The sequence below is a fragment of the Callorhinus ursinus genome, unplaced genomic scaffold (assembly GCF_003265705.2).
Source record: "Callorhinus ursinus isolate GAN/ISIS: 27379988/994484 unplaced genomic scaffold, GSC_fseal_2.0 scaffold10, whole genome shotgun sequence".
Classification (NCBI taxonomy): Eukaryota; Metazoa; Chordata; class Mammalia; order Carnivora; family Otariidae; genus Callorhinus; species Callorhinus ursinus.
The window spans coordinates 86,043,041-86,052,010 of NW_027397072.1; the positions used below are offsets into that span (position 1 = coordinate 86,043,041).

The following is an 8,970-nucleotide window of genomic DNA, read 5'->3' on the forward strand; positions in this document are numbered from 1 at the left end:
ATTTGGCTATATCTCATGGGAAGTAATTCTCATTAATGAAGATCTGAATGCTACCTACAAGCATATATGAGGTGCCTCATATCCAATCCACATTGCTAGGCACTGTGGGGGCACAGAAAAACACAAGCTATGGCTCTTGTGCTCAAGGATCATCAAAAACATGCACACATATATCAAACTAAAATACAAGGCCATGTGCACAGGGCAAGACACAAGGTGAAGAGGAGATAAGAGTCTTATCAATGTGCAGGTGAAGAAAGTCCCTTACAATGTGGTGCAGAGGGAAGGTTTCGTAGCAGAATAGCTTAATAATGGAATAGTGATGGATAGGATTTGGATATGCAGAGAGAAGGCATGATCTTCAGGTATCTTAGTGGATGTCTAACCATCTTTCTAAATGACTCATTGTATCCAGTAGAGAGTTTCTTCAAATGCAACTTCTCTTTCATACTGAATTCTCCTTTTATAGATGGGGAAACTGAGGCACAGAGAAGGTAAGGCACTTGGTGGAGTTCACAAAGCTGCTAAGTGTGAGAGCAGACTTAAACTCAGACATTCTGGCTCTAGAATCTATGTTCTGACACATTATCTTACCTGTTCAATCATTCATTCAAATAGGTTCTCCACTGCGTATAAGCTCTTATACTAGATACTGAGGATCAAATAGTTAAAAGCTCATAGATCTCTTCCTCAAGGTGTGAAGAATCTAGTGGGAGAGACAGATAAGTAAACACGGAATTGCAAGACAGAATGGCAAAGGCAAGAAAAGTTCTATAAGATCACCAAGAAGGATCTCAGGAAGATTCTCCTGGGAGATCAGGAACATGTGCAGAAGGAGGATCTGCCTGGAAGGTGAGGAGGTATTAGCTAATAAAATAGAACAGGCATTATGGGTAGAAATGACCCCAAGGCAAAATCAGTCTAAGGACAGAAAGTAGCTCCTGGAGGGTGAGGTGGTTAGTTAAGGAGAGGCATGAGGCTGGAGCCAACTCATAGCATGATCCTGCAGACCTTCATCCTCTGAGTTAAGAGGCTGGAGCTTCATCCTGAGGATAACGGGAGGCTAGTACAAGCCACCTTCTAGCTGAGGTCTGAATGGATGAAAGAGTGGAGAGTCTAGGCAGAGAGACAACTTGGGGTTATTTATCAGAACTGTGGTCTGATCCCTGAGTCAGAAAGGGACAGTGGGAATGGGGAAAAGCAGAAGGCTTTTGGAAATATCATATTAAGAGGTGAAAGCCAGTGGGAACTGATGAGTGATTGTGTGGGGCCAAGATAAGGGAAGGGGGAAGAATAACAATGACCTCCAACTTTCTGTCTTGGGTAAGTAGGTAACAAGTGGTGACATTCATGCATCAGGGAACACAAAGGGAAACATGGTATGGAGTAGGAAAGGACTGCAAATTAAGGAGCTTGAAAAGGCTCCAAAAATGCACCAATCTTTGTGCGTGCTTCTGGCATGTGCCTGGATTAAATTCACAGCCCTGCCACCACCTAACCCACTGAACCAAGTAAAGTCCACAATCCTAGTCTGTCCCTGGTCCTGAGCACACTCATCCATCGTCCAGCCACATGATCACACACTGAGCCTCTCACAGATGGCCCGGAAGTGCCCAGCTTCTTAACAGCTTCCATCATGGCAGATAGTGCTGCTGGTCTGTGCAGACAGTCAAAGACAAAGGGAGTACTCACCCTTTCCCGCAGATCTTAGTGTCCTTGGGGTTGGTGTAAGAGGCGGAGGCCCCATGTAGCTATTGAGGCTGACCAGCAGGCATGCGGTGAGGGGTTCAGTCAAACTTCCCAGCCCCTGGGCCCTGCAGGGAAGAGGGTGAGCCCGGAGAAGAGAAATCAGGTGTGGCAGACCAGAAACCTGTGTGTTGTGAGCCAGACTGTGCATTTCTTGTATCAATTTTTCTGGCTTAGCGTTAAAGTATAAAACATACTAACTTTTTCCAAACGCACCTGGATGAGGTACTATGTGCCTAGGTACCATTAAGAAACCTTTGGATGAAAAAGGTGGGTACTGACGATAAACAGAATGCAGGGCACCATGTTATCTCTGCTGTTGCCCCTGTGTGTCATGATGTCTGTCATACTCTACAGGTCACAAAGTACTTTCATGTATCCTGGCCTGTTGGATCCTCTTAACCGGCCCGGGAGACAGGGATCGTTATGTTTCACCATGAAGACACTGGCTTCCGTGTAATAAGCATCAGAGCGAGGGTGATAGGGTTTCTTCTGACACTGGGTTAAGGAACCCATCTGAGGACTGAAGCTCTGGCAGAGGAGCTGGGAGGAGGAGACCCTTCCAATGAGGAACATAAAACTTTGGCTCTGAGGCTGCATTTTGCACGTAAACCTAACTAAACCTCTGTAGCAAATCAATACATTCATGTATCACAAGCATCCCAGCAGTACGAGCATGAGGACAGAAATGCAGTCCAGTTGACAGTAATTGCTGAAACTAGTTAACTCCAAGTCATCCCTGAGACTTAGTTTGCTTAGGCAGAAAGTCTGGTGCCTTATGGTGTTCCATCACCGCCTCCCCCCGCCCCCCCACACAAACTACCTGCCAGTTCCTGGACTCCAAAGAGGTATTTCATTCAGTTAATCTGATTCTCCACTAGACACACTGACCCAGGACCCCAGGTAGGGCTGCTGTGACAGTCAGTGCTGCTATATGTCCCATCTGCTCCTCTGGATTATCCCTCACCTGTCTCCAGCACGCTGTATATTCTGGGAGGCTCGTGGAGTATGGACCACATCATTCTGACCCGTGGCTTTCATTTGGGTTCAGCAAATGGGGCACACGGGGCAGACTTCAGAAGGGGGAGGAGGAGGGGGTTGTGAATTCTTCCTCCTGCTCTCTCCCTGTGAGATCCATTCAGGCTGCTGTGTCTTCACATGTAGGTTTTGATTTGGATTTCCCTGATGCCGAGCGATGTTGAGCAATTTTTCATGTGTCTATGGCCATTTGGATGTCTTCTATGGAAAAATGTCTGTTCATGTCTTCTGCCAGCTCTCATGTAAGTGGCAACTGCTCTCTGCCCTTTGGGTGGAGGGCTGAGGATGGCCTGGCACATGCCTCCAAAGGATGGCACCAGCCTTGGTAAGTTTCCATCTCGTTGGTAAATAGCCCCTACTCCACTTTTCTTCGTTATTCTTTTCATGGCAAGTGCACTCTTTGATCCCCATCCCCTATTTCCCCCGTCCATCTCCCCCTCCTCCCTGGTAACCATCAAGTTGTTCTCTGTAGTTGAGTCCGTGCCTTGGTTTGTCTCCTGCTCAACTCTTCTTCAATCACCCAGTACTAGTGTGTCATTTGTTGCCTCCTGGGACTTTGATCAGTGTAGCCAGCTAGATCGATATCCACCTGCAGGGTAGGGGGACCTCAGCACCAGAACTTCTTGTGTCGCTCTGTATAACCCCAAGGAGGAGGGCATGTCTCTCACCCCATCAGAGCCTCTGCCCTCTGCTCTGCCACCGCTCGCATCTCTCCTGCCTTGCAATGGTTATTTGTCCAGGTTGATGGGGGTGCTCTTGCCCTTCCTGCCCCACTGCTCTGCAGGGTCCGCCGCGGCCACTGTTGGTGCCCCTGCCTTCCTCTTGCTGTGGCCTTACTGTGCCATCAGACATTTATTCATTCCTCCTCATCTTCTTCTCAGAAGCCCCTGACCCCTCATATTGGCACCTTTCTGTTGGCTGTACTTCTCTAGTCCTTGGAAATGCCAGCCAGCATTGGTCTAAATCTAGGTACACAGACAGTGTCCATCTCCCCCCAAGAGAGTTGGTTCCCAGGGGAGTCCAGCACATCTTGTCATCCATGGCTGCCTGGCCATTGGGTATCCACGGCTATCCAGAGCACAGACAGCATGGTGCCTTTCTACAGCTGGCCTTTCCCCTCATGGCCGGTCAGTCCTGTAGGTGAAAAATAAATTAAAAAAGACTGTGAGATGCTGTTCACCTATTGATGTGAAGCTAAACCATCTGGACAATTTAGGGAAAAGAGAAAGTATTCTCTTTTTTCTGAGTTTTCTTCCTAGTGGAATTCAAGAAGACCAAATGAAGAAGAGCTTTAAAAAGTGCTTTAAAAAATAAAAAAAATTACAATAATTTTTATTTAAAAAGAACTTTTCAGATATGTACACACATTGGAATATTACTCAGCCTTTAAAAAGGATAAAATTCCTAAATGTGAGGGGGGTGCCTAGGTGGCTCAGTCAGTTAAGCGGCTGCTTTCAGCTCAGATCATGATCCCAGGGTCAGATCCCTCTGCCTGCAGCTCTACCTACTTGTGCTCTCTATCTCTCTGTCAAATAAATAAACAAAATCTTAAAAGAAAAAAAAAGGATGAAATTGGAGGCAGAGCAAGATAGCGGAGGAGTAGGAGACCTGGATTTCGTCTGGTCCCAGGAATTCAGGTGGATAGGGATCAAACCATTCTGAAAAACTACAAACTCAACAGGAGATCAAAGAAAAGAATAGCAACAACTCTCTGAACAGAAAAACAACCACTTTCTGGAAGGAAGGACGTGTGGAGAAGTGAATCTGAGGCAATACTCAGGAGGATAGACGGCGGGGGAGGGGGCCTCTGTTGGCCGCTTCTGGCAAGTGATAGAGCCACGGAGCACAAAATCAGAACTTTTAGAAGCTGGCTCTGCTGAGGGACGTCGCTCCAGTGGCTAAGCGGGGGGTGGAACCGTCATGGGGTCAGTGTGGTCTCAGGACCCTTGGGGTCACAGAAAGACCAGGGGTGCCTGAGGCAGCAGGGCTCCCAAGGATCGGAGCGGGGAAGCCAGCTGCAGAGATGGAGCTGAGGAGTGGGCGCTCAGCTCTGGGTTGCCATAAACTGTGATCCGTGGCACAGTCGGGCCACTGCTCCTCCAGTAGGGACCCAACCAGCGGCAGATCTGGGGAGACTCCTCTTCCTCCCCCGGGAGGAATTGTGCGGGAGCGCATTGCAGGGATCTGCTGGGTTTGGAGACTCCACGGGGCCAGGTGCCAGAGACGGAAACACTCTGTCACAGGCCGGGTGAGCATGGAGTGCGGCTGGAGACCCGGGAGACAGGAGTGATTGACTGCTTTTCTCTGGGGGCACACAGAGAAGTGGGGTCCCGAGTTCTCAGCTCCTCCAGAGTGGAGATTGGGAGGCTGCCATTTTCACTCTCGTCCTCCAAAGCTGTACGGAAAGCTTGCAGGGAACAAAAGCTCCAAAGAGCAATCCCGAGCAGATTACTTAGCCCGGACCAGCAAGGGTGGGGCAATTCCGCCTCCGGCAAAGACATTTGGGAACCACGGCAACAGGACCCTCCCCCAGAAGATCAGCAAGAACAGCCAGCCAAGACCAAGTTTACCCATCAATGAGAACGGCAGAACCCTAGCGCTGGGGGAATACAGCACATAGAATTCATGGCTTTTTTACCATGATTCTTTAGTCTTTCAAAGTTATTATTTTTTTTTTTTTGCTTGATAAAAAGTATATTGTAGAGGGAAATACACGAAAGTTGGGGTAAGAAGAGGGAAGAAAAATGGGTCAGCAGGATGGGCGAAGGTCTCAAAGGAAATACGGTGTCCTCGTTCTGGGAGGAATAACACGTTCTGAATCTGGAACTGCCCAGAATAACTTTGGTTCTCTTGTATTTACATCTTTGAAGACCATGATCGAACCAATATTTCCACAATGATAGCAGTAATTAGGAGCAGACCATACTGTTACCAGTGTCTCATCAGACATAAATTTATAGTGTTCGTGCACTAGTTGGTGTGCTCTGCAGATGAGTTTTAAATTGTTGATATGAACAAACTCATTTGTGACCTTTGCGCCAAAAAGCCAACCTGCTCCTCAGGGACTGATTGCCCAAGTATCCACATCTTCAGGATCTGACCAAACCAGATCACAAAATGCTCCTTTATGAGGAATTTCCTGATTCCGTTCAATGGTTCGAATTTGATCCAGTGTTTTGATATCAGGAGATAAACCACCATGAACACACAAAATCTGCTCATCTATTAAAGCTGCTACTGTGAGCATGTCGAAAACTTTGGTACAGTATCTCCAGGCACTAGCATTGCCATATTTGGTTTGGCACTCATCATAAAATCCATATACTTGTGCTATCTGTCTACTCTCATGATTTCCTCGCAAAAGTGTAATATGATCAGGCCATTTAGCCTTTAGTGCAAGAAGGTAAGTGAAAGTCTCCAAACTATAGTAACCTCTGTCTACAAAATCACCATAATATGTGATATGTAAATATGTAGTTTGTGTCAGGAACCTGACCTCCAGTTCTGAATAGTTCACAAAGGTCATAAACTGTCAGTGTATGTCTCCACACACTGCTACTGGTGTCGATACTGGCTGGACATTTGACTCTTCTAAGAAGCGGTCACAAACATAGTCACATAGCTGCTTCAGGTCGTTTTCCGGTAAGTACTTGCACAGCCGCGCTATCTCCACATACTTGTCCACGTCTAGGGGCGCGATTTTAGAAATAACAAGCCCCGATGGCTTCGGCGGCAGCGGCAGCGGCTCTAGTAGTGGCGGCAGCTCTAGTAGTGGAGGCGGCAGTGGCAGAGGGCAAAGCCAGAACTCTTCCTATGCCACGTCCGGCCTGTGAGAGAAAATTATTTTTTTTTTAACTGTCTTTTCTACTCTTTTTTTTTTTAATTTTTCTTTTACCCTTTTTCAACCAACATCTTATCAATCACTTTTTAAAAATATTTTTTTTTATTTTTCAGTTTTAGAGTCATATTCTATCCCTTCATAGTAGTTACCCTTATTTTGGTGTATATATATATATATAAGTTGTTCTCTCCTTAAAATTTGGAGATACAGTTTCTTCTAACAGATCAAAGTATACCCTGAATCCCTAGTGTATGGTTTTGTTCTAGTCCCCTGCCTGATCACACTTTCTCTTTTTTTTTTAATTTTTTTATTGTTATGTTAATCACCATACATGACATCATTAGTTTTGGATGTAGTGTTCCATGATTCATTGTCTGTACATAACACCCAGTGCTCCACGCAGAACATGCCCTCCTTAATACCCATCACCAGGCTAACCCATCCCCCCACCCCCCTACCCTCTAGAACCCTCAGTTTGTTTTTCAGAGTCCATCATGTCTCATGGTTCGTCTCCCCCTCCGACTGACTACCCTTCATTCTTCCCCTCCCGCTATCTTCTTCTTTTTTTTTCTTAACATATATTGCATTATTTGTTTCAGAGGTACAGATCTGTGATTCAACAGTCTTGCACAATTCACAGCACTCCCCGTAGCACATACCCTCCCCAATGTCTGTCACCCAGCCACCCCATCCCTCCCATCCCTCACCACACCAGCAACCCTCAGTTTGTTTCCTGAGGTTAAAAATTCCTCATATCAGCGAGGTCATATGATACATGTCTTTCTCTGATTGATTTATTTCACTCAGCATAACACCCTCCAGTTCCATCCACGTCCTTGCAAATGGCAAGATCTCCTTCCTTTTGATGGCTGCATAATATTCCATTGTGTGTATATACCACATCTTCTTTATCCATTCATCTGTCGATGGACATCTTGGCTCTTTCCACAGTTTGGCTATTGTGGACATTGCTGCTATAAACATTGGGGTGCATGTACCCCTTCGGATCCCTACATTTGTATCTTTGGGGTAAATACTCAGTAGTGCAAATGCTGGATCATATGGTAGCAATATTTTCAACTGTTTGAGGAACTTCCATACTGTTTTCCAGAGTGCTTACACCAGCTTGCATTCCCACCAATAGTGTAGGAAGGTTCCCCTTTCTCCGCATCCCCGCCAACATCTGTCGTTCCCTGACCTGTTAATTTTAGCCATTCTGACGGGTGTGAGGTGGTATCTCATTGAGGTTTTGATTTGGATTTCCCTGATGCCGAGCGATGTTGAGCAATTTTTCATGTGTCTATGGCTATTTGGATGTCTTCTATGGAAAAATGTCTGTTCATGTCTTCTGCCCATTTCTTGATTGGATTATTTGTTCTTTGAGTGTTGAGTTTGAGAAGTTCATTACAGATTTTGGATACTAGCCCTTTATCTGATATGTCATTTGCAAATACTTTCTCCCATTCTGTCGGTTGTCTTTTGGTTTTGTGGACTGTTTCTTTTGCTGTACAAAAGCTTTTTATCTTGATGAAATCCCAATAGTTCATTTTTGCCCTTGCTTCCCTTGCTTTTGGCGATGTTTCTAGGAAGAAGTTGCTGCGGTTGAGGTCGAAGAGGTTGCTACCTGTGTTCTCCTTTAAGATTTTGATGGACACCTGTCTCACGCTTAGGTCTTTCAACACTTTGGAGTCTATTTTTGTGTGTGGTGTAAGGAAATGGTTCAGTTTCATTCTTCTGCATGTGGCTGTCCAATTTTCCCAACACGATTTGTTGAGGAGACTGTCTTTTTTCCATTGGACATTCTTTCCTGCTTTATCAAAGATGAGTTGACCATAGAGTTGAGGGTCCATTTCTGGGCTCTCGATTCTGTTCCATTGATCTATGTGTCTGTTTTTATGCCAGTACCATACTGTCTTGATGATGACAGCTTTGTAATAGAGCTGGAAGTCTGGAAAGGTGATGCCACCAACTTTGCTTTTCTTTTACAATATTGCTCTGGCTATTCGGGGTCTCTTCTGGTTCCATCCAAATTTTAGGATTATTTTTTCCATTTCTTTGAAAAAAGTGGATGGTATTTTGATGGGGATTGCATTGAATGTGTAGATTGCTCTAGGTAGCATTGACATCTTCACAATGTTGGTTCTCCCAATCCATGAGCATGGAACGTTTTTCCATTTCTTTGTGTCTTCTTCAATTTCTTTCCTGAGTATTTTATAGTTTTCTGAGTACAGATCCTTTGCCTCTTTGGTTAAATTTATTCCTAGGTATTTTATGGTTTTGGGTGCAATTGTAAATGGGATCGACTCCTTGATTTGTCTCTCTTCTGTCTTGTTGGTGGTGTATAG

The 8,970-nt window shown here is 45.5% G+C and overlaps 1 pseudogene; it reads right to left on the bottom strand.

Moving 5' to 3' along the window:
• Positions 1–5,492: 5,492 nt before the first annotated feature.
• Positions 5,493–6,310, bottom strand: LOC112821507 (serine/threonine-protein phosphatase 6 catalytic subunit pseudogene; annotated as a pseudogene).
• Positions 6,311–8,970: the final 2,660 nt, after the last annotated feature.